Source organism: Ipomoea nil, unplaced genomic scaffold, assembly GCF_001879475.1.
Source record: "Ipomoea nil cultivar Tokyo-kokei standard unplaced genomic scaffold, Asagao_1.1 scaffold3100, whole genome shotgun sequence".
Lineage (NCBI taxonomy): Eukaryota > Viridiplantae > Streptophyta > Magnoliopsida > Solanales > Convolvulaceae > Ipomoea > Ipomoea nil.
In genome coordinates this window covers 1,693,015-1,704,947 of record NW_017619528.1, presented here as the reverse complement: position 1 = coordinate 1,704,947, position 11,933 = coordinate 1,693,015, and positions in this window count along the sequence as shown.

The window sequence follows — 11,933 nt, the reverse complement described above, 5'->3', positions numbered from 1 at the left end:
TAATCACTGACCGCAGCCAGGAAAATGAACCGTAGCTCGTGTAAAACGTTTGCGAGCCAAACGTTGGACCGCAGCCCAAAAGTGTAGTTCTGACCGTAGCCATCTTATGAACCGCAGCTCATGTATAACCAATTTGACTGCAGCCAATGTTGGGGTATCATGCACACAGAACACATAGCAAGCAGATGCAACCCAAATAAACATATTGGGAAAGGAGAGAAAACATATAGTGAAACCTATGCGTGGTCATCAACATACTAGAAATAATCCTAAGGGGTTCATACTTCTTTCACCTAGGTTAACGGGGTAGCAATTCAACTAGCATGCAATACACAAGATTCTTTTTATCCTATGAACGGTACCCGAAATATCAAACTAGACTCAGGCACGATAAACGGAGTCCATTGGTACACCACGAGGGTCGGGGAAACATCAAACGGGGAAGCCAACATCCCGAGGTGGGGAAAACCAGCGGGTGCCCAGCGGGCAGTGGTCTGCCCGCTGGCGGCGACGCCAAAAAATGGGCAACGGGTAGGTAGCGGGTTCCCCTACCCCCCACTGACTCCTTTTTCAATATTTGGGCCCCGGGATCTTTTGTGGAACCCGAAACCATGTTTAGACACTTTCAAACATAAACGACGACACCACGTAGTCAAATAGTGGATCAAAACCAAGAATCATATTGAACACGTCCTACCATGACTTCTAAACATTATTAACACCCGAACATGCGAAATCCCACCCAAATATATCAAAAATATCACAATACGAAATTCCCAATTTTACCTAGGGCTCTAATCATATTCGAATCATCAAAATCATAGTTTTATCTTTAAAACCAAGAACATCAAGATTTATCAAGAACAACACATAATTATCAAGATCCTCTTATAATCATCAAGATTATCAAGATCAACACATAAGATCATCTCATCAACATGAAGATCATATCATAATTATCATAAAAGATTTATCAAGACACAAGCATAGAGAAGGAGCTAAAGAAGAAGATTATATCAAGGAAAATAGGTTTTGTTGAGACATGGGTTACCTCTTAGCCTTAATTATATTCCTTGGCTATTGAGGTTCTTTCTCTAAGATCTCCTCTTCTTGATTTCTCCTACGTTGGTGATAAGGGAATTCTTGGGAATTCTTGTGTGGTGATATCTATTGTGGTGTGAATTCTAGGTGCCTCCTATGTCCCTATTTATATATCTAAGAGTCATACTTTGGGTCTGAATGATATGGGTTTGCTAATTCTATTTCTTATAGGACTAAGGGGTTGGTTTAGGGATAAGGGTCCATGGTCTATGGTGAACCCTTCTTAGTTTGGGTTAGAGGCCGTAACACGGGGTGTTACACCCTACCCCCCTCACAAGAGGCTTTGTCCCCGAAGCCGGTGCGTGGATCCATTCTTTCACCCCAGGACGTCACGTATTTTGGCCTCCTGGTTAGGAAATGTGGCTCCACGTGTCGTTGTTGCTGGGGTATAGTGGTAATTTTGGTGAGGTGGTGTTTGGAAGGGTTGTGGGTCTACCTTGGTTTCCTGCTCCCGAGCTAGACGAGCCGTGTGTGCCTAATATGGCCTTGATTGTTGCCACCCTTTGATCTAATGTGTGCGTCGCGTGGATTAGGGATGAGAACCCTTCATCCATGATTTGGTTTTTCCAGGTGAGCTGCGCGAGGATGCGCTCGTTGATAGACTCACTATCTTGTCCTTCCGGATTTTCCCTTCCTCGTGCGGGTGCTGGTGGGTTAGGTTCGCTATCCTCCTCTTGTTCCTCCTATTCCCCTTGTCCTCCACACTCTTGCATTGCCCGTCTTAGCTTCTTGTTGGAGATGTCTAGTTGATCCACCAATTCTCTGAGTTCTTCTTCGGGTTTTAGACAAACCTCCTCGAGGGTGATGTATTGTCCCTCTCCGATGTCGTAGATGTTGTTGCGGCGGAGGTTCTGGGTATTGAAAACCATCCCGCTTAGGGGTTTGATCTCCGTGTGGCTTAGGTCCACTCCCTTTTCTCCATGATCCAACTTAGGATCATCGTGTAAGGTAGACTAAGCCGGTTGCTAGCCTTGCAAAATTCCATGTGTTTCAGCATAAGGGTCGGTAGGTTGAACTTGATTTTGTGTTTTAGGATGTGACACCCCAAAAATCCAAATTCAATTCATGGATTAATTGAGTAATTAATCCTATATCAATTGAAGAATTAATTTCTAAAATCCTGAAATTTAATAGTTGGGGACTAGTATTTGAGTAGTCAACTCCAAAGTCAAGTTGTACCTTGAGATTTGAAGGGAGTTCCCTTGTTCCTTACACTTTCTAAAGTTAGTAAGGGTATTCTTGACCTTTCACCAAGTGTTAGTATTGTAACCTAACCTAGAAGACATCTTTATTTCACCCCTTACACTTTCTAAAACATTAGCTCTACCTTCTCTCTAGAAAGGTGAGTAGCTTTTCCTTCAAGCTAAGTTGAGACCTTGTCAAGGCTTCAAGATTTGCTCCCGAGATTCAACCTTTCACCTATTTGGGCATCTAGGAGGGTAAGATCTAAGTCCATCTTGTGTTTTTGGTTCCATCTTATATGTCTTTTTCTTAAAAGTAGGATCTTTATGATATCTTGGTTTGTTCTTGAAGTGGGTTTGGAAAGTGAGCCTTGTGGAGAGCTTGTTGAGATGTAAAGCGAAGTCTTTTAGTCTACAAGAGGTAACCCATGCTCTACAAAACCTATTTTGCTTACGTATATGTGATTTCTTGGATTCTACTTGTGTTTTGCTATGAAATGTGAGTGTTTGTGCATTTGTCTTGTCAAAATGCATATCTAGAGCTTGTGTTTAGGGCTCTTGTGTGCCATTGCTTGGCATTTCCTTTGATTCAAGTCATTTTGTTGTATTGGGAGAGATTTGGCATGTTTTGGACTTGAATTTGAGCTTGGAGTTGAAAATCCCCGAAGGGAATATTTTTGGACACAGGGATGTACCCGTGGGCGGAACGACGGGAAGAGCCCTACTCGTCGCCCAACAGTAGGTACATTGGCCTCGTGGGTAGTGTACCCGCGGCCGGAACCACGGGTAAGGGCCTAGAACTATGTGGTAGGTATCCCTGTAGGTCTTTGATGTCTTGAATCGTGCTAAGTGTTCATCATTGTGATTCATTGAACCGTGATGTGTCTTGTGTGTTCTTCGGAACTACCTTTGGTTTATCCGTTTGATAAGCTTGCTAGTTTGGTGTCTAAATGCTACCATGTGTGTTGTTTGTACCTTCCGATTGGTTGATGATAACTTGTGTTATTCATCGTTGTTGTTCTTGGGTTGTGACCCATTCCTTGAATGAGTGTTTCATACCTTCGTTGTGATCCATTGATTGCTTTCTGTTGAGGTGTGGTGTGTGTGGCTTTACCTGGATTTCACGATTAGTGGTAAGAGACACTAGTCACCAAGGTATTACAGCGGTACTCGTGGTGGCCGTGACGTGATTATGGAGTTATGACCTGTGTGTGAGGTTCACGTATTTTGGAGAGGTGTGTGTCACCGAGGCGTGTGTTGCCGTGTGTGTGTACGGTACCTTGTGTACTATGAAATTGGTGGTCTCGTTGGTGGTCGTTGGTGGGGGACGACGGTCCCAGGAGGGAAAAGGTTGGACTAAGAAGTACAGGGGTCCTGGAGGTTATGGTTGGAAAGAAGAAACAAGGTTGGGGGTAGCCATAAAGTTGGAACCGGGCATACGGCAGGCATATCAACTCGTGATGGGTGATGTCACGAGGGCTATTGTAGCTACTATAGTGAGTTCTCCTCTTGTGACGTGTGTAGTCACAAAGGCATGTGTTGCTTTGGCATGTGTTTCCGGTTGTGTGAGTCTTATCCTTTGGCGTTGTGCTTGTCGAGTTTTGATCTATTGAGTGATGATAGATCCTGCCTTGACTCTTTTGTGAGTCGTGTTGTTATTGTGGTTTTGGGGATGTGTTTCCGTGTCGTTTGTTGAGAGTGTTGTGTCTTATGTTGGCTTCGACTCTTGGTTTTTGACTTATATATATGTATTCTGTTTCGAAAATGGCTTTACAACTTATATCTTACCTATTTATGTTATTTCACATGTATTGGTGGGTTACCAGCATTATTCGCTGACCGGGCATCGTCCCATGTTTATCTTTGTGATCTTTCAGGTGATGTCTAGACGAGCGCGATGTCTAGTGCCCGATAGTGTAGCTCCTTTCGTTTGTCTTACGGCCTGTGAGCCGGTTTAGCTTTAGACTATGAGTTTTTGGATAGTTGTATACCATGCAGATTTGGCAGTAGCGTTTATCGTGTTGATAAGCGTGGCATAACACCCCAGTTTTTGGATTTTATGTTATCTAGTTACCCTTTTATCTTCCGCTGTGCTAGTGTTTTGTTATGGTATCTGCATGCGTTAAGGCTTTTATTATAGCTTGTTTTGTGGGGGTGTTACATAGGATGTAGGCAAAGGTGCACTCTAGACTTCCCACATCTTTGCTCTTGTTGTTTGTAGGCAACAAGCTATCAGTTACAATCATGACTAGTATCTTTTGCTTAGCGGTTAGCCATTTCCTGTTTGGTCGGGTGGCCGAGGTGAAGCCTTCTTCCTTCCCTAGTAGGTACCCGAGGTAATCCTTATACCCCGTGCCTTGGAGGCGATGGCGGGATGCGTTGGCCTGGGCGAAGCAGGTGGCGCTAGTAGTGGGGTGAGGCCGGGCATGCGGCGGGTGTTGTGTGGCAGCGGGGTGGGGCCGTGTGATACCCCGTAAACCAAATTCAATTAAGGGATTAATTAACTAATCAATCCTAAACTAATTGGTAATTTAATTCCTTAAATTCCTGAAAATTCAATAGTCAGGGACTAGTAATTGACTAGTCAACCCAAAGTCAAGGTTGTACCTTAAGCTTTGTGAGTAGTTCCCTTGTTCCCTTACACCTCTTCATTTTGGTAAGGGTATTCTTGACATTTCACATTGTGTTAGTAATGCAAGCTAACATAGTAGACACTCCTCATTCTTTCTCCTTACACTTTCCAAACTTGAGCTCTACATTCTCTCTAAAAGTTAGATAGCTTTTCTTCCAAGCCAAGTTGGAGCTTTGTCAAATCATCAAAGGTTGTATCCAAGATTCTACCTTTCATACATTTGAGCATCTAGGAGGGTAAGATCTATGTTCATCTTGCGTTTTTAGTGTTTTCTAAGGTGTCTTTTATTAAAAATAGAATCTTTACGATCTTTTGGTGTGTTCTTGAAGTTGGTTTGGGAGGTGAGCCTTATTAGGAGCTTGGTGAAGTGTTCAGTGAAGGTTTTTGTCTACATGTGGTAACTCATGCTCTACAAAATCAATTTTACTTACCTATTTGATGATTCTTGGATTCCACAAGTGATTTTGCTATGAATTTTGAGTGTTTATGCATTGTCTTGTGAAAATGCATATCTAGAGCTTGTGTTTGGGGTTCATGTGTGCCATTGCTTGGCTATTCCTTTGATTCAAGTCATTTTGTTGTATTGGGTGAGATTTGGCATGTTTTGGACTTGAATTTGAGCTTGGTGTTGAAAATCCCCGAAGGGATTGTTTTGGTGTACAAGAGTGTACCCGCGGGCGGAACGGCGGGCAGTGGCCTACCCACCGCCCCACCTACGGGGTACATGTAGCTTGTCGGTGTGTACCCGCGGGGGGAACCACGGGTGGGGGTCTATCCGTGGGTCCACCCGCGGGGAACATGATGAGGTTATTGGTGGATTTGTTCCCCGTGAATCATTTGACTCGGTATTTGGTCTTTTGACTTCCCGTTGTTCTTTCTTGGAACTATTTGAGCGTCTTCTTGATGTTTCATATGTCTAGAACTATATGGTAGGAATCCATGTAGGTTTTGGTGTCTTTGTTGGTCCCGATAGGGTGGTAGAAAGTCTAGAGGGGGGGGGGGGGGGGGTGAATAGACTTTCTAAACTTTTTCACAATTAATAACACTTTGATAATTTCAACTCCAAGTAACAAGTAAATAACAAGATATTCAACTTGTGTACACAGCGGAATAATTCAACAGTAAAGTGTTACGTAAAAACAGAGAGATATATCACATGCAATTCGTTAGATATGCTTGAAATAGCTCAAATAATATGTATGCAAAATTTAGCTCGCATGCGGACGTGGAAAATATTAAACCCAGATAAATATAAGCAATGCTTTATTCGAAAGGAATAAGTACACAATTAAATATGCAATGTCAAGAGGTGAAATATGTGGGTATTAAACTTGCATGCATGTCCACGTATGAAATGAGAAATGCAAATAGTGAATAGTATTATGTTGAATATACAAAACAAAAATATGAATTATTTTGCATGCATACGTATGAAGTAGATAATAAATAGTATAAGTTAAAATGGGTTAGTTCACAATAATATATAAGCACTTAATATAAGAGAGCAGTAAGTAAAATGCACGAGGAAATTTATAGTGGTTCGGAGGTGGCGTAATCCTCCTAGTCCACTCTTCTCCTTTTACTCCAAGGAGGAAATTCACTATCTCGTTCACCCAGATACAAATAGTGAATCAAGTGCTACACAAGCACTTCCCCGAGTGTTTTGCACACAGCTACACTCAACCCCGAGTACTTTGCACACAGCTGTACTCCTACGCCAACTAAGTGTCTTGCACACAGCTACACTTAGCAACTCCGAGTGTTTCGTACACAGCTACACTCAACAGGGTAGTGCTTTGCACACAGCTACACTCAACCCTCTTTCTACACACTATAGAAAATTGTTTTATAGAGAAAACAAATTTCTCTTCTAGACTTGAAGATTTCTACGTGAAAAGCTCAAATGAATACACTAGATATTTGACAAATCTTGCTCTCTGATCGTGTGTATTTCCTCTGCTTCAAGTCTTCAATCCTTGCCCATATTTATAGTTGAGAATTTTTGAAGTTGCCCGTTGGAGATAGGCAATTTCAAATTTTGAAATCTTGTACTAGGATTTTGCCGCTTAGAAATGTTGAAAAAATATTTTCAGATGTCAGGATGATTTTTGACTTTGTGTGATTTCTCTGATCTTTGCAAGTAATCCCCATACTTTGTAATGGGTCTCCATACTTTGTGATTAAAACTTGTCAGAGATCTTTCTTGATCTTCCCTGGCTGATAGCATGACTTGAGCTTTTAATTTAATTAAGACCTTAGCTTGCTTCAATAATCCTTAGCTCATGAATTAAATCCTTGGCTGATTCTTTTAATTTTTCTCTTTCTTAAAATATGACCGTAGCTCATCCCTTTGATAAATAGAGAGCGTGGATCCTTTCTTCAAATGTCTCTGGTGAGTTTTGATCCCTGGTTCTCCTTCACTCTCAACTGTGGCTCCTTCCTTTTAATAAATTTAGAGCGTAGCTCATTCCTTTATTAAATTTAGAGCGTGGCTCTTATCTTCAAATGTCTCTGATGAGTTTTGATCCCTGGTTCTCCTTCACTCTTCAAATGTCTCTGATGAGTTTTGATCCCTGGTTCTCCTTCACTGTTAACCGAGGCTCCTTCTTTTTAATAAATTTAGACCGTAGCTCATCTCCATGAATTAATTATGTACCGTAGCTCATAATAAGACCGTGGCTCTTCTTTAATTAAATTGAGACTGTAGTTCAATTTAATCATAATAAGACCGTGGCTCTTCTTTAATTAAATTGAGACTGTAGTTCAATTTAATCATAATAAGACCGTGGCTCTTCTTTAATTAAATTGAGACTGTAGTTCAATTTAATTATGTAAAATGATCCGTAACTCTCCCCTAATAAATGCTTCTGACATGAATTTATTGTAGCCCATCTTCACTTCCACGTGATAAGCATAAAGCAGCATGCATACACCAAAAATTGCTTAAGGTGAGAGTTGAACCCATACCTATTTGCAATATCATCCTCACCTTTCACCAATACTCCATTACAACTTCTTGGCTGTGTAGTGATCTGAAATTCTTATCAACCAAGATTACCAGAAGTAGCGTGTAGTTCTCGCACTTCAAGTCTTCAACCTTCAGCTCCAAGCAAAACAGTTACCACAGGGATTCAAACACAACTTCTCTACCAAGTAAAACAATGCCTTGTCCATTGACCTACTAAAACCTTTGGACATAAATTCTGCAAACATATCTTAAGTACCAATATTCTGAGAGGACTTCTTTTTCCTTTGAACTGTGTAGAATATTTGGTTCAAGCCTATTTTGAAGTTGGTACACTAGACTCAAAATAAAATGTGGGGAATTCTAAAAATACAATTTGGCTCATCAAAACTATATTACAATTATTCCTAACAATTCCCCCCTTTTTGATGATGCCAAAACCTATACTCAGTCATTTGGCTTAGTCTTTTGAAAAATGAATTTTTAGAAATTATATTTTATTTTGACTAGCCAAGTGATGAGTTTAACATGATTTTGACCTAGATGAATTGTTTTTAGACAAAAAAAAAAACTTATACGCACTTTTGAGATTTTATTTTAATTCATTTTGAGGTATTTCTCAATCATGCGTTTATACAAACTAAGTAAAAAACAATTCTTAATTCTTGATACCAAAAAATGAAATAACTTCTAACCAACGAATGAACTAAATGACTACCCAACTTCTTCCCCCTTTCTTATACGTCCAGTATAAAGAAATAGAACATACATACCAAGAATTTACCTCTTTTCTCCTTAGTAGATCTTCTCCTCAAATAACTTCTAACCAACTTCTTCCAAAATGACTATCATTTTCTTCCATTTTCTTCCCCCTTTTTGGCATCATAAAAAAGGGTGTGGATGTCCTTTGAATCCTTCTCCTGAGCATTGTGAATTGACTTGATATTGTTTATAACCTCCTTGCAATGTCAACTGGTTCAAGTTACCATTCATGCTTCATGCTTTCGCCCATAGGATTGACAACATCTTCCTAATCATAGACTACATCATCATCTATATCATAAGCTCCAACATTTGCTCCAATATAATCGCCAACAGGAACTCTATCATGAGTTTCAACTTCTTCTCTAACATCATCTCTAAATCCAACTACGTCACCAACATCAACGCCAATCTCATCGACTTGAGTAGTAGATACAACATCATTTGCCGGGGTTTGAGATTCCCCCTGAATAGTTGCATAAATTCAAAATAGTACGGAGTTGTACTTGTCGTTCCCCCTGAGTTGGACAACTTCTCAAGCTCTTTTTTTTGTTTTTTTTTTTTGTTTTTTTTTTTGTTTTTTGTTTTTTTGTTTTTTTTGTTTTTTTTTTTTTTTTTTTTGAGAAATTCATTACTATTTGGCTCACTTCTTGAAAGATTCTTATAGCTTCCAATCCAGCCATTCGAGAGATGGTTTCATCAAAACAAGCATTATTCCTAACAATGAATCCTTGCTTCTTTCGGATGATTGCAATGATACCACTTGTTGATTCCAAGCAAGCTATATGTCATCATAAGCATTGAGAATATTCCTACAAAACAACTTATGTTTTTTGGATATAGGTACCCATTTTATCTTGGGTCCTCAAGGGTTAGCTTTATAGGAAATGTGAATCAATTACCATTTAATAATGTACGAACTTCTCAAATTCAATCAATAAGAATATATCAATTTAGCTCAAGCAGTGCACACTTTTTATAACCATAAGCTCAACTACTTTTCGATGAGATATAAATCACATTTAAGCACATCTTGTTTGATAGTAAGAGAGTAAGCTTAAGCAATTGCATAAAATATCAATCTCAAACACCAAATTGATAGAATATGAAACAATTAAGCACATTTTTAGAAGATAAATCATATCTAGTCAATAAGGCATTAGAGATATAATTTTCCATAATAAGAACTCATACAACGATTGAGTAAATAAATACAAACCACTTTGAACCACAATTGATAGGATATGTTCATATTCAAACAATCAAGTATGCGAGTACATTTAAGCATCGGATCTAAAGAATAGGCTCTTGTTCTAATAGATAGAATTTGAACAACTAATTAAGCACAATGTAAGATATTTGTTCAACTTCAATCAAAAGAGCATGGAGCACCAATAAACACATTAATTTATTCAAGATAATCTCATATACCATCAACAAGATATAAACCATATTAAAGCATTCCATAAGATAGGTTTATCATCAAGGTAAGGTATGTGAAAACAATTTACAGCATATTTTCCGAAAGAATAAGCTCAAGCATCATTTGATAAAGTTTAAACTTCAATTAAACACCATATTGATAAGATATGTTTAAGCTAAATCAAATAGCATATGAGCACACATTCATAGCATATCCTCAAGAATTTTTGTGCACTTCATAATATTGTGTGGTTTAAAAGAATTTTCAAAGTCAAAGCATAACCACAATTCTTATACTCAAGGATTGATAAGTAAAGTTTGCAAGATTAAAAAGTAGAGCCAAATAGATATACAATGATGTATAGAATAGATCATTTAAGAACAAGTATATCTATATCATTCAAATTATGCTCAAGAAAAATACGCAATAAAGCATATAGAGCATAATACTATATAGGACAATGATCAAGCATTAAGAATAATCTCCAATAGATACACATGATATGGAAATAGATCATTTAAGAATAAGTATATCTATTTTGATTAAAAAAATCTTGAAGCATAATTTCTAGTACAAGATATGTGACATCAAATATATATTCAAGGTAAGGAACATATGTCAACATATACTCATGCAAATAATATAATTCAATTAAGCACAATTAGAAGCATAATTTCCTTCAATTATTGCACATAGCATTTAAGAATTTTATTAAAAATAACGAATATATATATCATAGAGTTACCAATTGGGTGCATTTGACTGGCTACGTGTCTTGAGCATTTACTATGCATCCCAATTCTCCTGCAATCAAAGATTAATTTGATTTTGGTACCCACATCTCTTTGGGTCCTTGGGCGTTAGTAATTTTTGGTACCCAAATCCACCTAGTTCTTATTGAACCAAGATTAGGTGATTTGTAACCATTAAAGACTTTATAATCATAGCTAATTTTTGAAAACATTTTTGGTGCCGGGTTTTGAAAATTGACTCGATTCTTTGGCACTTGGGAAGAAGATTGTTTGAGCCTATGGAAGGCATTAAACCTAGACTTAGTCCATGGTTTAATTTCTTCAAACCAATCTTGCTTAGAGGGATATAATCTCCCTGCCCTAATTCTCGGAGATCTTCCAATTCTCCTATGAGGACTTTGTGCACTTGACTCGTTGGCATATTTCCAAAACTTTTGCCTATAATTTGACTGCATTGGTGAATTAATTTGTCTTTGAGGCTTCGGCCTTGCAGTAACACTTTTGGCATTAGTTTGGTGACCAATTCCTTGTCTCATTATGCTATCTTGACCTTTTACAAATTTTACTACTTGGACTTTATTAGTTAAAGCAGTAGTAGAATTGGTCAATTTTTCGGAGGCTTGAGAACATGATGGATCATAACCAAGTCCGGTTTTATCTCCAAAGAGTTTTTGCATATTTACCATTTTATCCATTATTTTGGATGAATGAGTAAATGTTGCTATAACTTCCCTTAGGTTGTGTTCTCTCACTTCTCTAGATTTACACTCTTCTTGAAGTCGAATATTTTCGGCTTTCAAGTCTCTTATTTCAAATATAACATTTTGCAATTTTTTATTTAATTGATCTTTTTCAAGAATCAAAAGATTATTGCGCTCTTTGATTTCTGAGTGAGTGTCCATCATGGTTTGACAATCCTTCATTAAATGAAAGATAGACTCTCCAGAAAATGATGAACTTACAGAGTCAAAAGATTTAGAAGTTACCTCATCATCTTCTATTTCGTGTGTCATTAAGCACATGTCTTGATAATTCGATTCACTTGCTATGCTCATGCCAAATAGTGCCGTGTCTTCTTTTGAGCTATCACTCTCATCACTTGAGGATAGTTCTGACT